Below are 20,887 nucleotides of genomic sequence, written 5' to 3' on the forward strand. Positions count from 1 at the left end.
AATGAATCTGGCACGCATGCTTCAACTGACAATTCAATTTGATCCATAAATACTAATTAAATGTCATTGAAAAAATGGACGAAAATTGGTGCAAACGATAGATCCATACAAATGCAAGAAAGATATAATAAATAAGTCATTATTATTGTATCACATTATATATTTTTTGAATCTATTTTAACGATCATAATTTAACAAAATAAGGTGTAATATATCCGTTTTGGATAATTTGAAAGTGCCATAGAAAAGCTGTAGTAATCTAAATATTAAAATGACAAAAATGTAAAAGGAAAGATAATTAGAGTATAACAATAATAATTAGTAGATTTATACAATTTATCAATCTTGTGTGTACTGCGACACTTACCATGTGACCCATTATATATATATATATATATATATATATATATATATATATATATATATATATATATTTTATAGTAATGATTTATACAGTCTTGAAGTGGGTAAATCTCACACACACTTGAAAAAATAGACATATGGAATTACAAGAAAAAATCAAATTTTTTTAATGGACTCTAATTTTTTATAGGAAGTGCACGAGATTTGCACATCCTAGATTGTATATAGCATTATTATTTTTTATATAAATTGATAATACGGTGTAATTAGTGTTTGATTACACAAATGAGACGAGAGGAAATAATATGAAAGTTGAATAAAATATTATTAAAATATAATTTTCGTTTTAAGATTTAAAAAAGTTGAATATTTTTTATACTTTGTTTGAGAGTTTGAGAAAGTTATAATGCTTAGATAAGATGATATGAGATGATTTGTGAAAACAAATCAGACGTACATTTATTCTAATTAATAGCTATAAAAGTAAAGTTTGGAATTAATTGGAATTGAGGAAAATGGTAAAATTCAATAATGTTGAAATAAAAGCCTTACGCATGCATAATTATAATTATGGAAGTATATATTGGCGTAGAATAATTATTTTTTTTATTCAATGACAATGAGAATGTATTATTATTTATTAAAATCATTATTGGGTTTTGGACGAATGTAGATGGGTCCCCCACATGAAGGGATTTCGGAACAACGGTGCTTCTTTCTTTCACCCACCAATCGCGAAGCGGCTGCGCTTAGCATCCATCCATCCGCACCTGCTAGCTGCAAAATAAGTCCCCGAAATATACGCATCCACGATTCCACATACATAAAAAAAGAAAGAAAAAAAAAAAACTCCCGAAATATGGGAGGATTCTCACATCTATAAATAATGTTGATAATAATAATTTCTAAAAAAATAATAATATACACATTTTTTAAAATTTTTTTTAAAATGAGTTTTAATTATATAAAATAATTTATATAAAATAATTTATAAAATAGTTAAAAAAATCAATCGTATTATTCAAACACTATTAAAGCCTAGTTTGGATAGTGAGATAAAATAAAATGAACTGTAAATAGTATTGAAATGATTTGTGAATAATAATGAAATGACTTGAGTTAATATATGTTTTGAAGTTTTGAAAAATGAGAGAGAAAATTTTAAATAAAAATATTATAAATTTAAAATATTATAAGAATATAATTTTTTAATATAATCTTTATTTTAGAGTTTGAAAAAGTTGAACGGTTTGTTTTGTGTTTTATTTAAAAGTTTGAAAAAAATTGTAATGATTAGATAAAAAAATTGAAAAGTTAAAAATTTAAAATTAAAAAATATTTATATTTGTGGTGTTTATATATTAAGATAAAATGAGATAAGATAGAAGACTACTATTCAAACGAGTCCTAAAATTATTCTTATCAACATTCATATGCCGCACACTTGCTCACCTAGTTTTTATTTGTGAGTTCTTGCTGGTGCGAATGTCACAGGAGCCTGACTTCACCTCAAAACCAACCCATGAATCTTCTATTGGATCAAATTCAGACACAGAGATCCAGCAGACCCAGAAAGGATGGGACGTGGGTTTTGGTCTTGATATGAAACGTATCGTTTTACAACAGACACAAAACGGTGCGTGTCATTTTCCACATTAGCCATGGTTCCCTTGCGGTTACATAGTGGACTATGTATAGCTTTTTTCATATTTCTCTTAGGTTTTCTTTATATTTGATCCAATTTATGATGCCTCTATTTTTGCTTGTTTCTATTCTGTGTTACACTATTGGTTTTTCTGAGAAGGGAGAGATGGGTGTTGAGTGTCCGATACATGTGCGGTGCATTATTATTATTATTTTTTAATTTTAAAAAAAACTTACGATAAATATGTGATATATGACTGTTGAGTAAAATATTTTGCTAAAACTGGAAAGGTTTTATGGGAGGTAAACCACCACACTCACGTAAACAATACGTGTAAAGAGCGACAATAAAACTATAATCATTACAATTTTTTTAAATTCTCACACAAAATATAATAAATAATTTAACTTTTTCAAATATAAAAATAAAAATCATATTAAAAAATAACATTCCAATAATATTTTATTCAATCTTTCAACTTTCATCTCAACTCACTATCCAAACCTTCCCTCCTAAAGACTTAATTTTAGAGTTTTTCGAGGAGTCAGCTTTTGGATTGGATTCACCAACCATATGGAGACTTGTCCCGAGCTATAAAATAGCAGCAATATTGGAGTTAATTAGTTTGAAGAAGGTGACACCAAAATCAAAAGAGATATATAGCAAGTACTTAATTAGCAACATAATTATAGTCTGGAGGTGTTCTATTCTCAAGTCGGTGTGTAGAGTATAATATCTACATTATTTAAATAGTAAAATTTGATTTTTAAGATTCAAATTTCAAAACTTTTATTCAAAATTAAATTATGTCGGTAAACACTTTACTATGTGTGTTATTCACACCAACTTATAAATATAAGCGATGTGGATTGTGTGTTTTACATACCAACTTGAAAATAGAAAAACTTGCAGCTTGAAATGCTCTAGCTTATGAATTTGGCAAGAACAAGCTCAAATGCTGAGGATTTTAGTATCAACTACATCCCTCGCCATTTGTTTCCCACTTTCCCTCCGCAGTGGCTAAATAGTATTGAGTGGTAACTATCTGACGTTATAGTTCTTCAGAGCAAATGAAAACCCCACCGCTTTATCTTCCAAACAAGAGTGATCCATCCGCACTCAAATTTCTGGACTAACAAAAGTTTCAAATCTCACTCTAAGGGAGAAATCACTCTCAAAATCATAATATACCCTATTTTTTCTCAAACATATAAAATGTAGTCCTAAAAAAATTGCAAAAACAGACAAGATACACTTAGCAAAAAAAATTATTCTCATCAGCTACTATTCACTACTTCACATCCTATAAAAAATACTTTCATATCCTGTGAAAGAACTCCCAACTTATGAAAAAGCTATAAGTATGAGATGTGGGAGTAAATAGTAGCTTATGCATAGGAAATTTCCTGACCAAATTTGAAAAAAAGAATACCACTACTTACTGACGATTTGGATGACAAATTTGTGCACACCACTGACAATGCCATGTTAGCTCTTGTTTTATTAAAATAAAAAAATAAATAAAAGGCGACAAAGATGAAGAAGATGGAGGAAGGATTAGGACTGTTCATCTGGTATATCTAGATCGGAATCAGGATTTCAAACTCGAGCCAGAATTCGGTTGAATCTGGATCGGAATGCGGGTTTAACCCAATTTTTTTCTCTCCTCGATACAATCATAATTTTATAGAACAAAGATTAATTTTGAGTAATAAAATAAGTTCCAATTAATGACTAGGAGCATTTTCTTGGGTATACTGCAGACAGTACGCAGTGCAATAAAAGGAAATGGGACTGATGAGGATGCACTAGCTCGTGTGATTGCAACGAGGGACCAGAAGTACATCAAGGAGCTTTACTACCAGAGGAACAGCGTCGTCAAGGACATTAGTTTAAGGGCGCAGTAAATGGGAATTGACCATTGAGCCTATGTCTAAGAGCAATTAGCATTGAATTCATCAAATTTATCTTTAAATTTTAATAAAAATTACATATTTTTTATATATCTAAAACTTTTTTATCCATAACTTCATATTAGATTAGCTATTGAATTCATCAAAACAATAATATAATATTATTTTTTTTCATATTTTATAATTACACTAATCATATGTTAATTAATAATTTAATTTGATTGTTACATTATTATTATAAGACGGTTGGAGATTAAAAGTGAATAAAAAAATATTAGAGATTAAAAGTGAATAAAAAATAGATTTGATGAGTGAATAGTAACTCTTTAAATTTGAAAAAATATATCTATTTACTGTAACTTAAAGTTTCACACTTATCCTTTTAGCTAATCTCATACAGTTCTCTTTTAATAAAATTTATTATATTTTACATTTAGTTATGCTTTTAATGAAATCAATTACAATGCTTAAAGGCATCAATTGACAAATTGTACTAATTGGCATGAAATTACACGAGGCAAAACATTCAAACTGCTGAAAAAGAATTAAAAACAAAAAAAAGTACCGGGCTACCCGGGTTCCGTCCCGGATTTGTTCCGGACCGGAAGCAGAACCGGAATTTGGTTTCTTGGATTCCAGATCGGGAGATCGGGACGGGAAAAACTCTGCTCAGATGAACAGTCCTAGGAAAGACAAAATCTGTTTCTCCATTCTCAGACTCAGATCTGGTTTTTCACGTCCCATTCTTCTCCCTTAAACTGATTTTCGCACCCCATTTTCACTACCCATTTGGTTGGTTGCGCTGCACGCCTCCGGTGGCAAAAAGTTTGAATGAGAATGGACGGGAAACAAAATGAAATGAGAGCAGATTGATCAATTTTTAATGGATCACCCTCTAAAAGACAAGCATCAACAGGAATAATATCTCTTCCTGTTACAAAGAACCCATTAGATGAAGTATTTTCTGGATCAACAGGTAAACAAGGTGAAATAGAAGCAGTAATGATCGCCATTGGTGTCCACACCTTTTTCGGAAAAGCCGCACATTTGGTCGATAGCACCAATCAAGTTGGGCACTTACAGAAAGTTCTCACTGCAATTAGTAATTTCTGCATTTGTTCAATTGTTTTTGGACTAATCATTAATACCCAATACAACATTGTATGTATAGGGATGGAATTGACAATCTGCTGGTTCTTCCCCCGTGATTGTGCTCAGATTTTTCGAAGAGCAGTTCCCCAGTCGTCGGCATCGTCAGCTCAGATTTCGCCATGGTTAGGGCTTGCAAAAGGGGAAAAAAGTCTGAATGAGAATGGACGGGAAACAAAATGAAACGGAGATGGAGATAGAAACGTTGCGTTTCAATTTCTCCCCTAAAATCTAAATTGGAAGCGTACCGTTTCATTTTGTTTAGGAGAAGCGTACCGCTGGGGTGTAGTATTGTTTTATATGTGTTTTTTTTTAAGTTATTTTTTATATAAATTTTTTAATACTTTTAATATTTTAAAAAAATAAAATGAATTAAGAACATTATTAAAAAAATACCTCTTTAATCAGAAAGTAAAAAAAAAAAATCATTAAAAAATATTTCCTTAAAAGCGAAGTAAAATAAAAAATCATAAAAAATATTTTTTTTATGATTTTTTATTTTACTTCGTGAATAAGAAATTATTTTTTAATAATATTATATATATTTTTTTATTTTTTTAAAATATTTAAAATTGTTAAAAAAATTTATATAAAAAAGAACATAAAAAAACACATACAAATACACTTGCTACACCCCAGCGGGAGATCTAGCATTTTCCTTTTGTTTATCTTTCCTCCCTCTCCCACCCATTTCAATTCTCCCGCCTATATGCATCCCAACAACCCATTAAGTGAAACCCATCGTTTCATTTTTCAGCTCGCCATGTGTCTCATGCGCAAGGAGTGCGCAAAAGGGACTGGATTTAGGAATGATTTAGATTTAGATATGAGTTGAGATAGTTTGTGAATAGTAGAATAAAAATTAAATTGTTTATTATATTTTGTGTGGGAATTTGAAAAAATTGTTTTGAGATTTGAAAAAATTAAATTGTTTATTATATTTTGTGTAAGAATTTGAGAAAGTTTTAATAATGATTTGAGCTGGGTTTTGAATTCAAACGAGGTTGTTATTAATATTTTATACCTTTTTATTTTTTTCTTCGTTCATTTTAGTTTTTTTGAATTTTGAATTCCTTAATAGTGTTTATGTTAATTATTTGAAGGAGAATTGTCAAAATTGATCATTTAGGGGTTAATTACAAATTGGGTAGTAGTTCAAGGGAGTATGTGTATTTTATCCTTTTTATTTTATTAACGATTTCGCAAGTGGATGTAAACTTTTTAAACTAAACACTTAAATCTTCAAATTTTAAAAATTATTTGTAGTACTTTTTTTAGTATAAGGTTGCATTTATAGATAAATGATATTTATAGTCATAGTTTGTGCAAGTATTACATATTCATTTTGAAATAAGTGGGTGAATATGGAACATCCATGCAAAAATTAATATTTTAATAATAGGCATTACTTTTTTTTTAAAAAAGTACGCAACCCTTAATCAGTATATAACTGTATCTAATATTACTCGTATCGATAATATCATACTTGCTTCCATTCTAAAAAAGGCATGCAGAGTTTGATGCCAAATGTTATATATAAAATACTTGAGTGAATCTTCCTTTGACATCAAATAATTTTAAAAGCCTACAAAGTGTGATGTGTGTCCATTATATATGTCATACGTGATTTTAATATTTGGTTAATGAATTTTTGAAATTTTTTTATAAACTTATTTGGAGTTGTTTTTCATGTGTCCACAGTATTTTCCAGCTATTGCTATAAAGTAAGTTTGAAAAATACGATTTTGAATGACATAAAAAAAGAAAAAAAAACTTGAATATATCTTCCTTGAGGCAATCAAGTTGAGACACATTCAAGTTGGATCATGAAAAGATCTTAAAAGATTATGGTGATCATATATGAAACTCAAATCGATCGTTGTCTTTTTTAACCGCTTGGACCTAGTTACTTTTCTTCGTACCTGTTAAGATCGGTTTGAATAATTTCAACGGTCTATAATTAAAGATAAAACCTCCTAAGGTCGTGTGTGAAGTCTAGGTTTGGTTTTTATAGTAAAATGAGATAAGATGATTTATTAATAGTAATTAAATGTTTTGTAGTAATGAAATTATTGGAGTTAAGATGTTTATGGAGTTTTGGCAAAGGAGAGAAAAATTTGAAAAAAAATATTACAAAGTTAAAATATTGTTATAATATAATTTTTTAACATAATTTTTGTTTTGAGATTTGAAAAAATTGAATTATTTTTTTATTTTGTTTAAAAGTTTGGAAAAATTGTAATGATTAGGTAATAGTTAGATGAAAAAATTAAAAATTTCAAATTAACGTGTTTATATTTATGGTGTTTAGATATTGAGATGATATAAGATGAGATGAGAGTATCTTGCTATTCAAACCGGGCCTTAGAGTCTGTTTAGCAACACAACTGTTTTAAAATATCTAATAAGATATTTCCTTCCCAAAGACCACTCGAACATAAAACACTTTCAATTTTACATTTTCAATTTCTTTATTTAATCATTAACTAATCAAATCATTATAATTTTTTCAAACTCTCAAACAAAACATAAAAAATAATACTATTTTTTAAAATTTTTAAAAAAATAATATTAAAAAGAAGAAATAATATTTGCAGTCCCAAGGTGTGCAAGCACTGCACACTCCCTTTAAAAAAATGAGTAAATCTAAAATCCAGATGAAAAATTATTTTTTCATGGTGAACCCCACTTTTTTTTTAAAGGAGTACAAGAGTTTTGCATATTTCATGGTTGCAAATATATTTTCTCTCGTGGATAATAGTAAAATAACTTAAGATTTTTATGGGATTTTAGAAAATTAGGAGAGGAAAAATTGAATAAACAAATTATAAAGTAAAAGAAGGTTAAAATATTATTTTTAATATTATTTTTGTTTTAAAATTTGAAAACGTTGAATTGTTTTTGTGTTTTGTTTGGTAGTTTAAGAAAGTTGTAATGATTATATAATGATTAGATAAAAAATTTGAAAATTTGAAATTGAAAAATATTTGTATTTAAATGATATTTAGACGTTGAGATAAGACGAGATTGAATGAGATGGTTTAAAAAGTTTGTGAAACCAAACTAGGCCTTAAGTATCCAAATGGTTTCTAAGTTTATACCCTCCAATGGACGCTCTATCTCGTCAACTTTCTATTGTTTTTATTATAAATTTTAGAAAAATTCTATTATCAAGTCGATGTGTAGAGCGATCGACTTGATAATAGAATAATTCTAAATTTCAATACATGTGATTATGGTCCATTTTAGCTTCGTCCTCCCATTTCAACCCATTGTAACTGTTGATGCTGTAAAAATCGCTCAACAGGTTGGAATGGGAGAAAGAGTCATTATCGACCCATTAGGACGAAAGAGTCATTATCGACCCATTAGGACGACTTAGGCCTCGTTTGATGTTGTTTGGAGCCCTCGGTAGTATTCTGGTATGGCTGTATGGTGGCAATTCGTACGTCTATGTCAATGATTGGAAAACATAAGTGTAGAGAAATAAAAGAGATGAACACATGGGTTTATGTGGTTCGACATAATGCATACGTCCACAGGCGTTTGGAGAGGAGAAATCCACTATAATATTCTTGTTTAGTCCTTCATAGTCTCTCATTCTTCATTGTACAATGATGGCTTCGGAATATAACTTTACTAGAAAAATGCCTTCACTAGAGCTCCCTGCATATCTGGTTTTGATGGAGAAGCCGAGGAAGGAAAAAACTCTCTCTGGAGAAAGAGAACTCTAAAATGAGAAGAAGAAGAACAAAAGAAGGAAAAAATTGATCCCATGGTCATCTGGTTGAAGGCATTTTATACATCTATTTGACGTGCCCAACAGGTTCCTTTTTCCTATTTCCCCTGACAGCCCTCTCCCTCCTAGCTGTTCCTTTCCCCTGATAGCCAACTACTTCCTGACAGCCCCACGTCCCCTGATGTCCCCTAGCCCTTACTTTTAGCTCTCTCCACATGCCTCCTTGCCCTCTTGTCCCCTGCTGGGCCCAAGGCAAATACTTTTATCCCCTTATAGTACCCTGCAATTCTTAAAGGCAATTTGTTTTCAAAAGAAGATCTTGAGAATCTTTAAAAGTAGAAATGTAGCCGAATCGATCTATCTAAGTACTTTTGGGAAATGAGTTCTGGAGGCCAGTCCTCGTTTCATTTGTCCCTCTGGTGCGAGCGGTAAATACTTCTGAACTTAGGGTTAGGCGGGGATGAGCTCGATTGCGTAGAATGCGAGTGCGTAGCTTGCTTGAGGTGGGAGACGGACTAGACCGCGTGCGATGTGACCATGTAGCTCATCTAAGGGAGATGGACTCGACCAGGTCATGTACGGTGCGAGCACGTAGCTCAGCTAAGGTGAGAGATTCACTCGATCGTGTAGAGTGCTAGCACGGATCTTGTCTAAGGTGGTAGATGGACCCGACCGCGTAGAGTACGAGCGCAAGGCTCGACTGAGGCGGGAGATGGGCTCGACTGCGTAGAGTGCGAGCGAGTGGCACGTCTAAGGTGGAAGATGGACTCGACCACGTAAAGTGCGAGCGCGGAGCTAGGCTAAGGCGAGAGATGGACCTAACCAAGTAGAGTGCAACCGTTAGGCTCGGCTGAGGCGAGAGATGGACCCGACCGCATAGAGTGTGAGCGCGAGGCTCAGCTGAGGAGGGAGATGGACTCGACTGCGTAGAGTGCGAGAGTGTGGCTTGTCTAAGGCAGGAGATGGACTCGATCGTGTAGAGTGCAAGTGCGAGTGCGAAGCTCGGCTAAGGCAAGAGATGGACTCGACCGCGTATGGTGCGAGCGCGGAGCTCGGATGTTTGTTGTTATTTGTAAAGTGTATGTTCGTTTGATGCCTTTGTTTTGTCATTAATGTTGGAGTTTGTATGAAGTAACCCACGCAAAGTGGTCAGAGGGCCAATCGACCCCCTAGGTCCACCTTGGGCGGTTGTCGAGCTCGTCGGCTCATTACCGAAGGTAACCCATTGGCAATGGTTATGGCTCGAGTGTGGCACTCGGCGCGAGTCAAGGGACCTGTCTTCTTGCGAGTGTAAAGACTCGGCTTTGTTTGACGAGGGTTCGGCGGCAAGTCCTAGGACTTGGTCTTACCCCGCAGCGAGTCAAGAGACCCATCTTCTTGCTAGTATAAAAACTCGGCTTTGTTGGACGGGGGGTCGGCGGCAAGTCCAGAGACTTAAGACCTTACCCCGCAGCGAGTCAAATGACCAGTCTTCTTGCTAGTGTAAGGACTCGGCTTTGTTGGATGGGGGGTCGGCGGCAAGTCTTGGGACTTGGCCTTACCCCATAGCGAGTCAAGGAACCCATCTTCTTGTGAGTGTAGAGACTCGACTTTGTTGGACGGGGGGTTGGCGACAAGTCCTGGGACTTGGCCTTACCCCGCAACGAGTCAAGGGACCCGTCTTCTTGCGAGTGTAGAGACTCGGCTTTGTTGGACGGGGGTCGGCGGCAAGTCCTGGTACTTGGCCTTACCTCACAGCCAGTCAAGGGACCCGTCTTCTTGCAAGTGTAGAGACTCGACTTTGTTGGACGGAAGGTCTCGTTCGTGCCAAATTGCTTTGCCGGAGCGCAGGGCCACATGACCGGTGTTTCAGCACTATAAGAAGTAAATTCGTTAGTAGAAATAAATTCACACATAATTTGAGAGACAATACTGGGAAGTTTTTTGCTTTGACTAAAAAGTTGTCTGCTGTTGGTCGTGATTCCCGCACACGTAAGTGAGCTCCGTGCTGAGGGGTTTAAGCAGGTGAATCTCAAGCTATGGGTCCTGTGCTGAGTAGATAAGTCTTGAGCGGGTCGACTGCTTTTCCGACTAGGACAATGATTTTCCCGAGCTATGTTTTTCTTGCTTAGCAAGTCCTGTGCAGGAGAGGTGCCAAGCTGGTGGGCTAGAGATACTGAGCTGGTATCAATCGTGCAGCAGGTTCCCGAGCTAGGGAGGAGGCTTCCTAGCAGGTGACATCCGAGCAAAGAGATGGGAGGAATTGGAGATGGTGGCTCCCAAGTGTATTTGTTCCCTAGCGGATGAGTCATGAGCTAAGGGGCTGCGATGGTGACTCTCGAGCAGGTGACACCTGAGTAAAGAGATGAGAGGAATAGGAGATGGTGGCTCCCGAGTGTAATTGTTCCCGAGCGGATGAGTCCTGAGCTAAGGGGCTGCGATGGTGACTCTCGAGCAGGTGGCTCCCGATTAGGTGGTTCTCGAGCAGAAGAGTCCCGAGCCGAAGGGCTGCAATGGTGACTCCCGAGCAGGTGGCTCCCGAATAGGTGGTTCCCGAGCAAAGTGAAGGCCTGTACCGAGCATGGATTTCCCGAGAAGTGGGGGTGTGTCTACTGTGAGCCTCATCCCTTAGAAGCCTGGCGGTCAAGTGGTGACTGCCATCAAGTCCATGGAGCTCGCGACACTGCCGCGAGCCTAAACGCAAGTTGGTGCACCACGCGACCAACAGTCATGGCCAGCCATGCCATTGTGGGGCTGGGTTTCGCGTCCCTTATCACGTGCGAGGGTACGCATGTGACTCCCTAGGGGTAGAAGATGTGCACAGTGCCCTCTCGAGTACTATACATGTGGGGTGCAGTACATGCGGGGGCAGTGCTTGTGTGCTTCTATGCACTTAAGTGCACAATGTTTGCCTGCTAGTGTCTGAGCAGTGTGCTTTTATGCGATAGAGTGACTCGGGTGTAGGGGCGAGGATTTCAGTAAGTCCCTCGCCTGGGCGAGAAAGATTTTATCTTTCCTCACCAAAAAGATTTCTCACTCGCTACCCGCCCATTTTTCATAAATGTAAAAGTTAGGAAAATTGAGAATACTTATATGGGAAAGCGTTATTCATTCGTCCAATGATTTATCTAGTGTGCCGAGAAATCGTCCTTGTCCCACCTCTGATGAAAAAAGAAGGAAATCAGATCCTATAGATAGCGCCACTGTTGATGTAGTAAATATCGCTTAATAGGCCGAAAGGGGAGAAATAGTCATTCCTGGCCCACTAGGGTGATTTGGGCCTCGTTCGATGTTGTTTGGGGCCCCTGGCAGTGTTCCGGTGCGGCTATACGGGGTGGCGATGCGTACGTCCATGGCAGTGAGTGGAAAATATAAGTGCAGAGAAATAAAAGAGATGAACACATGTGTTTACGTGGTTTGGTATAATGGCTATGTCCACGGGCGTTTGGGCAGGAGAAATCCACTATAATATTCTTGTTTACAGTCTCTCATTCCTCACTATACAATGATGGCTTCGAAATATAACTTTACTAAAGAAAAGGCTTTCATTGGAGCTCCCTGCGTATCTAGTTTCGAAGGAGAAGCTGAGGAAGGAAAAACTCTCTTTGGAGAAGGAGAACTTGAAATGAGAAGAAGAAGAACCGAAGAAGGAAAAAACCAATCCCTTGGTCACCTGGCTGAAGGCATTTTATACATCTATTTGCTCGTGCTTGACAGGTTCTCATTCCCCCTGACAACCCTCTCTCTCCTAGCTGTACATTTCCCCTGACAGTCCATTACTTCTTGACAGCCCCACATCCCATGCTATCCCCTATCCCTTACTTTTAGCCCTCTCCACATGCCTCCTTGCCCCTTATCCCCTGCTGGGCCAAGGGCAAATATTTTTATCCCCTCACAGGAAATGTACTTTTTAGCTAAATTATAAGATATTTCATGAGAATGAAATTGTAATGCTTTTAGAGACTAGAGTTTAATAAAAAGTTTTTTTTTTTTTTTATAAGTTCGAGTTTAACAAAAGAGTTTAATATAGAGTTTAATAAAAAGTAATGGCTATAAAGATCAAAATGAATTTTAGAAAAATAATCTATAAAGGTTATTCTGGAAATTATTAAAATAAAAAAAATAAAAAATTGTTTGAATATAATTTACAAAAATCTTTATCATGGCTTCCTGGTTTGAGAACTGTCTACACATTTGTAATAGTTTTGTGACTGTAAGGTTGCATTTGGATGTTGAGTTGACCTGAATTGAATTGAGTTATCTATGAATAGTAGTGTGTTGAGATGATAAAGTGACTTTTGTGTGGTCCACCTAAGATGAGTTTAGATGTGTTTGGATCTTAAGATGAATTTATATGTATTTATAAGAAGTTAAAAAAAATATGAGACCCACCAATGATTGGAAAATTGTAGTAATGATTGAATAATTAATTTATTAAATCTTTTACTAATAAATAACATAAATCAAACATAAATTCCCTCAATGCATGTAAAAAAATAATTTCCCACTACTTTTTGTATGCAACAACAAGATATCGTTGCCAAGTTTGAGGTATGGGGCACTAAATTTAAAATTTGAAAACACCTCTTCAACACACCGAAAGTTCATTCATTGACATTCCGAAAGAATGAATGCTGATAATTAAATAGATCTTTATATCCTTGGAAGGTACAATTGCCGTAACATTCAGATTTGTGGTATCTCACCATTAGATATGACGACATAAATCTTTCAGTGTAAGGAAATGCATAATCTACTAAATAATAATAACTTGAGAATTTAGTACAACATTAATCTTTTATAAAGATGGTATATAAAAATTATCGCAAACTATGAAGGTATAAATTAAATAATGTGTACAAATTACCATTTTGAGGCAATGGAAAATTGGACTCTAGATGCCTTAACGCATCAATTAAAATGCGAGCATCATGTGCTATACCCTCCCACCCAGCGTATATAAATGTGAATTTCATATCGAAATCACATACACATAAGACATTTTGGGCAACCCAGTGATACTGATTTAGATATGCATTAGTTACTGAAGCCAATATAGATGCGTCGATCATGATCTCATCCATTGCACCATGACATTTCTACAAATTTTTGTTAAATTTGCATAAGCTTCAAATTCTTGTATTGATAACATTACGACATTTGTAAGCTGCACTTTGCACTCATTAACCTACGAAAGTAGCTCACGTAAAAAAATGTTACCTCAAACCATAGATAATGTTTGAGATTTCCTTAAATATAAGGTATCATTCCAATCATTTGAGTTGGTTGAATCACTCAGCGCGATAGGCGACTTAATGCCCGCATTTCTACGTAGACATGTTGATTTGTGGTTTTAATCAAATGTTGAAACGGCTCAACCACATTTCGTTGAACGACACCATATCCGACCGTGTAGCAAAACATTCCTAAGGCTTCTTCAACTGAGACCTCTCGTGACGAATCACGTAAGCTAAGATCTCTAAGTAACCGGTCGCATAAGGCCTGAAATGCATAGACCTCCATTAGGAACATCTTATAACATTTGTTAAGATGTCCATTCAAGATCTTGATGATGTACTCCCTTCCACGCAAGCCAATGTTTGATCTTAAATTAGCAAACACAAAATAAGTGTTAGCAAACAATTCAACTAACAATACAGTGAAAATCAAATCAAGCAACACATTAAAGTTAGAAAACTACAACTGATTAAAATGTTTGGATAAAATAAAATGTGGGGGCCCGGGATGTGCTGTCATTATAGCGACCAGACCTATTGTAATCTCAGCTCTAGAGTCATGTGCTAGAAGACAGCGAGAATATTAGGATCCATAAAAGCTTTGGTTGCACAAAGATGATGGTCCGGTGGTAGCAGAGGGGTAATGTTATACAAAAACTTCATACATTGTGTAATACTGCTGAAGGCTACATCAGTTTCACTATTTGAACCATCGCCTTTACTGCGCTTCAAACTGCATTCAGCATACATCTTAGCATCCAACTTTGTCCATGTTGTAACGCTGGTGACAATTGTTTGCAGGGCATTGCTAAGCTTTGGTGAGATTGACAGCCTGGCCAATTCTCTACGTTGCCTACAAGAATTCCTCAACTGCAGCCCCCCTCCGTGAGGCAAGCCGATCATCTTGATGCCATCCAAATCAATGGTCGAGTCTCTGCCAGTGCCAGTGCCTGTGCCCAACACGGGCCCTCGGGCCCTAATTCATCCTCCAACCGCTGCTCCTCCTTTCTAGAGGGGGGTTCCTGCGTTGAGGCATAATGCAGCACCCCTATGGCGACCGACTGACCAAAAATCATGCAGAGGACATCTTAGTTTTGACAATTGCAAGTCTTAAACTTTTTCCACTGCGGTCAAACCTAAGAAACGGGAAAAAAATTAAATAATTTTACTAAAAAAAAAAACATTTAATCATATAATGGGCCATGAATTTATTACATAATGCAATTTAAAAAAAAAAGAAATGTATTAGACCAAAAGAAGAGGGAGTTTAACCGACAAGCATTTGCCCAACGTTCTTTCGTACCAATTACAGTTTTCGTGACGGGATTCCAACCCATGCCTGTTTGGCCCATTAAATCCGTAAACTGGCATTGTGTCTTCTTAAGACGGATGATTTTTCCCTTCACTTGTGATGAATCAATTGGCTTAATACCAAGTTCAGTAAGACCCCACCAATTTACCCTCCATTGTTTCTTGGTACAACATGTCAACCAGCATCTCGTCCAACCCACCAGCCCAAAGGTCGCGATCACGTAGAACCTCTACGTCATCTATGGCATGCTGCTAATGGGAAAGTATGACAATACAAACAATAAACAATGCACTTGAAGCCATATGAGATCGTATTGATATGCATCAGATACATGGTACATTCATTCAGCACAAACATTTAAGTTGACTATAATATTAAATGCATGTAATATATCATAGAAGGAATTGAAGCCAACATGCGAGTAAAATTATTTATTATAACACAGTGATACTGATTAATGTAAAACCTTTTACGAGGAGCTATTGGATGAGCGTAGGAAGTATGGCTGCAAGTTAAACATAGCAATTAGGAAAGTAAATATTACTGTCAATTGCCAAAAAAGAATTAGATAACAATTACCAAAAAATAATTATTTAAACAGTGACCAAAGTAAATATTCCTTAAACATAGTAAGTTTCAAAAAAGATTGTCAATTGTCAAAACATAACAATTACCTACACTGTTTTTGATATAAACAGTGAAGTTATTTTTCACAAATGCATGTAGATAACAATTATTTTAGAAACCATTTGTCAAAGAATAAAACAGCTCCTGTTGCTCAATTCTCACCCTTCTCTATTGATTAGAATCTCATTGAAACGCTGTGTAAGCAGAGTGCATATCCTCTACAGAATCTTTAACCCCTAACCAGACGTGTGTTTCCAAAGAGGAAGAACGCAAATAAAGGGGGGTGGGGGAGGGAACATAACAAATAAAAGAAGAGGGTTTTGAGGGAGAGGAGGTAAAGTTAGCTGAAATGAGTACTGTAGTAGCAGGACCATACTCATTTCTGGTTGTAGAACCTTACTGATTTCTGTACTGCTGTAGCTTATGCTGATAGCAATACTGATGCTTGTGAGGGTTGGCTATGTCCCTGAAACTTCTTGTTTTGGTGCATTTCAGACAAGGCAGTGGACTCTTCTGTCTATTCCATCACTTACTTGAAAGCAAAACAAGAGTGATAGAGAAAAAGCAAGGGGGATAATGGACATGAGATTGAGAGGGAGAGAGAGAGAGGTACTGATTTTCATATCAGTGGAAATTGGGAACTGGGAACTCAGAAAGGTGTCTCAGCAAACTCTATTTTTCTTTAAGAGTATGCTAGTTATATTTAAAAAAAAAAACACATTTTTGAGTACCCGGGGGCAACGTATAAGGCTATGCCATATATATTTGTTTTTCCCTTCCAAATGTTTGTCAAGTCAAAGGAGGAGGGAAATAAATAAAGGTACTGCTATAGAAAATTAGAATTATGTTGATAGTGATGGGACCTTCAACTCCTACCTTATGAATATCTTAAAGCAAATTTTCTACTGCAAATTTTCCCAGGTGCATTGTGCCGAAGTAAATATCAAAGGAAGCCTGAAGGTCACAGTTGTTCCCTAGTAATTTTATGTCGTAGCTCCCTGCCACAGCACCTGTGCCCCAAGCAGGCAAGCACTACCTCACAGGCAAGTCACAACTCCTAGGTTCTGTTAACTTTCAGATGCATCCAAGATGCAGAATGCATACTCCCTTGAGGTGTTGCCTAATCTCAAGCTAGTACTTGTTGCGGGGGCAGGTCATAGACCTACTAAGTCGCTAGCTATATATATATAATTTGCTCAAGTGTGAAAGCGGAAGGTCCTGCACATAAAAAGGGCTTGTAGCTAAAAGTCGTCTTAATAGCTTTCCTCTTCCTCTACCTTCACTCGCAGCCTTGCCTTCGACGACTCAAACTAGGAGTGACCTTTGTTTATTTCCCCTAACATTGATTTGACTCCCGGCAAGTTCTGTTCTTGATAAAGGCAGCGACAACGATTGATTTATACATATCTTGGCCAGTCCCAAAGGAAAGTACATTGCATACACACATAAATTATGCTGAAGGTAATACACAAATCAAACAGTCAATTCTAGTGCAAATTTTCTTCAGTGCCCAACAAAAACATATCTCTATAACCATAAACTGTCTGCAAACAACTTGGAAAAATAGGAATATGTATGAACAAGAACTAGGAATAACTATGAACAAGAAATAGGAATAACTCGAGAAAAAGAAAGAATTCCCTTGAACTCTACATAGTCGGCAATTACTTAAGCCAACACACCCCATTTTAATTTTTAATCAAGCCAACTTAGTAAGTACTTTCATTAAACGCAAGCCAACACACTTTACACAATTAACAACTCAAAATTTGATTAGCAAGAGTACGGGGGCAGTGACTCGAAATGCCCTCCACATGTTTGAGAAAATTCTTATGAAACATTGTACGAAGAAATGAGAACAAAAAGTTGAGATCGTTGCTTACCTGGTAAGAGCGCGTCCTTGGAGCCGTGATTGGTGATCTCTTGATGGTAAGCCTTCGGTCGTGAAGCTTGACCGTGGAGGAGCTCTGCTTCCGTAGTAAGATGCTGGTGGGACATCTTGATTTCGGCATGGTGGAATTATATAGGATACTCAATAGGAAAGAAACAAATGGGGGCACCACAGTCTAGACCTGCATAGGAGATGCTCACACGGGTTTACAGTAGCACCTATGAGTTGAGAGATTGGAAATAAAGTTGAGTGCCGATGGACAGAGATCAGTTTGACCAAAGTGTAATGAACTCAGATACCTGCTGTTTATTTAGCACGCTGATTGCAAAAGCCAGAGGGCTGCAGCGGTTCAGACACCAATTACTCTGTTGTCTTGAGGCACTGTTGGAGCACGAGGGTTGCAGACGTTGGAGGGGTTGATGGTGGGAAGTGTTTCTGTTGACACAGAACACCAGCGGTAACAGATCGTACGGCTCTCAAATTGAAACTGTCGACTGTGGGGGACGACCAGAGTTAGAAATCGGCCCCGATTGAGAAGAGTGGCTTAATCGGGTGCCGATTGCGAGGCCAATTTCAGTGGGCGCGGTGAAGATGACTATGTTAGCATTCGAGGTGGCACGGTGATGGAATGGGAATTTTGGTCTTGGTTATAGACGGCTTGGGGAAGAAGAAGGATGGGAAAGAGAGAGAGAGGGAGGAGTCAGAGACTCAGAGCATTCCCTATTGGTTTCCATAACCTCTTTTTTGTTAAAAAAATTTATATTCATCTCAACTATCATCGTCCTATAATAAAAAATAACTTATAAATAAAAAATAAAAAATAATAAATAATTTTTAATTATCTAATAAATAAAATAAGATGATAAGTAGTTTTTTTTTTTTTTTTTTTTTTTTTTTTTTTTTTTTTTTTCTCCTATAATAATTTGAGCAAAGAAAAATTTTACTCTAAGCCGGTCCATTACTTCAACACCACATATCGTGAGGTGGCAAACCCGGTCTGATTGCACCCATTGCTCAAATCTGCTCCTCACGCAGAACGCAGTGGCTTCTCCTACACGCAGAATGCAGAAAGGCTGAGGAGTTGATCTTTCCCTCCCATCTGAGTAGCGAAATTGACCCTTCTGAATTGATCTTCCTCTCCCGTCTGAATCTCGAGTCCTCTCTCCCTCTCCCACTTCCGTACACCTCTCTCCCTCACATTTTTTTTTTTAAGAAGAAAAAAACGCAATATATTGATAAGACTGAATATATCCTGACATACAAAAGATTTCCAAATCCTTTCATCCATACGCCAGGATTTCAATCACTTTTTTGCCTTAGAATTTGCATTGCAAAATTATATCTTTAGTGCCAACGAATTTTGCATCAGTTTCCTTTCATTCCATGATAAACTTGGCCCCAAGAGCTTTCATCTTCTCAATTATTTGCTCACCTACTCTCCTTTTAAAAACTGAACTGATGGGGTCTTCTCCACCAAGTCTTTAGCTTCCTTGAGACCCAAATGAGTAAAACTCCTAACCTCCTTGATTATCTTGATCTTTGAAGCTGCATCATAGGACTCAAGTTTTAATTCAAAAACAGTCTTTTCTGGTTTCTTCTCCTCCTTGGCTGTTGTAGGTGCATTTGCTGCAATTCCAGCCAGCCCTGCAACTCCTGGTTTCATGACCCCAACTGTTGGTAGGTCCTTCATTCCCATTTTTTTCATCATAATGGCTCCCAGCTGGCAAGCTTCAGCCAATGTGAGTCCTGAGACGATCTACAAGCCTAAATACACGCTCAGTTGGAGGACTACGATGCTCTGTGGGATCAAAAGTAGCTGAGCAATCTCCACTTCTTCCCCCTCCTCCTCCTCCTCCTCCTCCTCCTCCTCCTCCCTTGCAGGTTGACTAATCTTTGAGTGAACGTAGTGATGTTAATAGGATTTAGTGCCACCACAGCTTTTCTGAATAATCCCATTGGTAAATTATGCCTTCTTAAAATGAAGCTCATTTTCACGTTTCTATTCTATTATTAATGGAAAATCAACGTTTACGCTTTGAGCTTTCACTGGACGACTGACGACAGGATGGCTTAATCCCTTACCTAAGCAGTGATTTTGTATTCATAGATGAGTTGAGATGAATTGAGATGGTTTATAAATAATAAAATAAAAGTTAAATTATTTATTATATTTTATGTAGAAAATTAAAAAAATTGTTTTGAAATTTGAAAATATTAAAAATATTTATTATACTTTGTGTAGAAATTTAAAAAATTTATATTAATAAGATGAGTTGAGGTGAATTTTAAATACAAAATCGAGAGTAAAGACGATAAAAATGGCACTGTCGAGTTCCGTAGATTTCACTAATTTGAATATTTTGAGATTTTTTTTATTCTGTTCATATTGGGTTTCTCTAACTCAATATGAACACAAGAATTCAGTTTTGAATTGTGTGAAAATCATGGAGAAAAAATTCGTCGAGCAGAGACACAATGTGGGAGAGGGGAAAGAAATTTGAAATGGATACTGGAGCTGGGATAGAGATGAGGGAAGTTAAAACGTGCGTTTTGCTTTTAGGAAGTAAAAAAGAAAAATAAAACAAAAGAATCGATGCGTGGTGTTGGAGAAAGAATAACAGAGGTATAATATTACTCAAAAGAGAAAAAAGAAAACAAAAGTCATGTCATAGCCGGTGTGTGGTGTTGGAGAACGGATGAGAGATGTATAGAATTACTTTTGAGAAAAAATTTAAGAAATGGTCTTAAAACTTTTTTTCATCTGGATCACTATTTTAGAGAAAAGATTTAGAAAATAAATAGTAGTTCTTTATATTTGGAGAATTACTATTCATTTCTAAATCACTTTTATCAACATTTTATTCATTTTTAATTAAATTAATTCTTCTTCTAATTATCTACACTTTTTCTTATATTCATATTTACTATAGTTTTAAATAATAGTTTTAAAAATAATTTAAATAACTACAAAAAAAAAATAATGATTTTAAAAATATTAAAAATAATTTAAATTTTTATTTAAAATATTCACT

General features: G+C 36.1%; 1 pseudogene; it reads right to left on the reverse strand.

Moving 5' to 3' along the window:
* Positions 1–19,231: 19,231 nt before the first annotated feature.
* On the reverse strand, positions 19,232–19,844 carry LOC121246128 (annotated as a pseudogene).
* Between the last annotated feature and the right edge of the window lie 1,043 nt (positions 19,845–20,887).

This window comes from Juglans microcarpa x Juglans regia, chromosome 1S (assembly GCF_004785595.1).
Source record: "Juglans microcarpa x Juglans regia isolate MS1-56 chromosome 1S, Jm3101_v1.0, whole genome shotgun sequence".
NCBI lineage: Eukaryota > Viridiplantae > Streptophyta > Magnoliopsida > Fagales > Juglandaceae > Juglans > Juglans microcarpa x Juglans regia.